We start from the raw sequence: 2,198 nt of genomic DNA on the forward strand, positions 1-2,198 counted from the left end.
CACTGATTGCTGATGACAGCAAGCTTCCACTGTACTTTTGGGCTGAAGCTGTGACTATTAGCCTGCTATACCCAGAATAGAACTTTGCATTCAATAAGGATCATATGAGAACTCCATTTTAGCTGTATAAAAACAAGAAACCTTATGTCAAACACCTTCATGTCTTTGGAGCCAAGTGCTATGTTCTCAAAGATGGAGAGAAGAACTGAACAAGTTTGAGCAAAGGCATCTGAAGCCATTTTTGTTGGTTATACTAATAATGCTTATAGAGTTAATTGATACTCTGTCAGTGAAAGTTAGTGAATGTAACATTTGATGACACTAAACTCCCAAGTTTACAATCTGCTAATCCATCTGAATCTCTGAAGTTTGACAACTATCCAGATTCTGATTCAGATGATGATGTGCCACCTGAGGCTGCAACAGGTGATGACAACAATGATGATAATGATCCAGGCAATGGTGGAGGAAATGGCAATAATGCTGGAGATTCCACTGATGCTAGTGGTGGATCAATAAGTCAACCTGACAGCAACTCAGGGGGAGCTGGTGGATCAACTAGTCATACACATCAGACTAATGATAATATTGCTGAATCATCAAGTACACAACTTCCAAGAGAATGGATTTGGAGCAGAGATCACCCCTTTGATCTGATTATTGGTGATCCTGATGTTGGTGTAAGGACTAGAAGTGCTACGACAAATGAATGTCTATTCTCTGGTTTTTCATCATAATTAGAACCAAAGAAAGTGGATGAAGCACTTGCTGATCCTGATTGGGTTCTTGCCATGCAAGAAGAGCTCAATCAATTTGAGAGACAAGAAATCTGGGCCCTGGTTCCAAGGCTGAAGGGTAAATCTATAATTGGAACTAGATGGGTCTACCAGAACAAGTTAGATGGTGATGGCATTGTTGTAAGAAACAAAGCCAGACTAGTCGCAAAAGGTTATTCCCAAGAAGAAGGAATTGATTACGATGAAACCTGTGCTCCAGTTGCTCGTCTTGAAGCCATCCGAATATTTCTTGCATTTGCTGCACACTCCAACTTCAAAGTTTATCAGATGGATGTGAAAAGTGCATTTCTTAATGGAAGCTGGAAGAAGAAGTATATCTGGAACAGCCCCCTAGCTTTGAAAATCTAGAGTTTGCTGATTTTGTATACTTCCTATTCAAAGCTGTCTATGGACTCAAGCAGTCACCAAGGACTTGGTATGACACCCTCTCTGAGTTTTTAATTGAAAATAATTTCACTAGAGGTGTCATAGACAAAACTCTCTTTTACAAATTGCATGATAATGATATGATATTTGTTCACATATATGTTGATGATATTATATTTGGTTCTACTAACGATAACTTGTGTAAGAGATTTGCCAAGTTAATGCAGAGTAATTATGAGATGAGTATGATGGGTGAGCTATCCTACTTCTGGTTTCAAGTAAGCCAAAAGGAAGATGGCATCTTCATTTGCCAGTCAAAGTATGTCAGAGATCTTCTAAGCAAGTACAAACTAGAAGACTGTTCACCGCAAAGACACCCATGTAATTATATCTATTTATTAGATTTTATATAATTATTTGTAAATTATCTGATAATTTTCTGTGTAAATATGCATGCTCATATATGTCTCTATAATTTCCAAGTGCTGCATACTCCCCTGTAATATTCTCTGTGCATTTAGATAATTTATATGTATTTATTTTGTATTTTTTAAATTAATAAGCATAAATATTTGATTTTAAGTTAATTCATTTAATAAATTAAAATTAAATTCATAAGTATTTATATTAATTAAAGTTGAATTTTACAAATATATGTGTAATATATTATATATTATGTGTATTAGATTTTTGATTAAATGTGCAAAAAGTTTTATTGTTTTTAATCAATCAAAAATCATATTATTTTCGTTTTTGTTTTTTTTTTTTAAAATCTGTTACTTAGCTCGGTATGATATTTTTAGAAAATGTCATATCGGCTGGCTTGCTCAGTACACCTCACAAATACGGTACGGCATTTTGAAATGTCATGCCGAATTATAATGACATACCTTGTTGAAGCGGTATGACTTATTTTAGGAATGTCATACCGATCATCCCAGAATGTCATTCTAGGAAACACGGTATGACATTTCCTTAGAAAATCATACCGACCTCCTCTGACCCATATGACTTTAGTTTTGAAAGTCATACCTA

Source organism: Daucus carota, chromosome 9 (assembly GCF_001625215.2).
Source record: "Daucus carota subsp. sativus chromosome 9, DH1 v3.0, whole genome shotgun sequence".
Lineage (NCBI taxonomy): Eukaryota > Viridiplantae > Streptophyta > Magnoliopsida > Apiales > Apiaceae > Daucus > Daucus carota.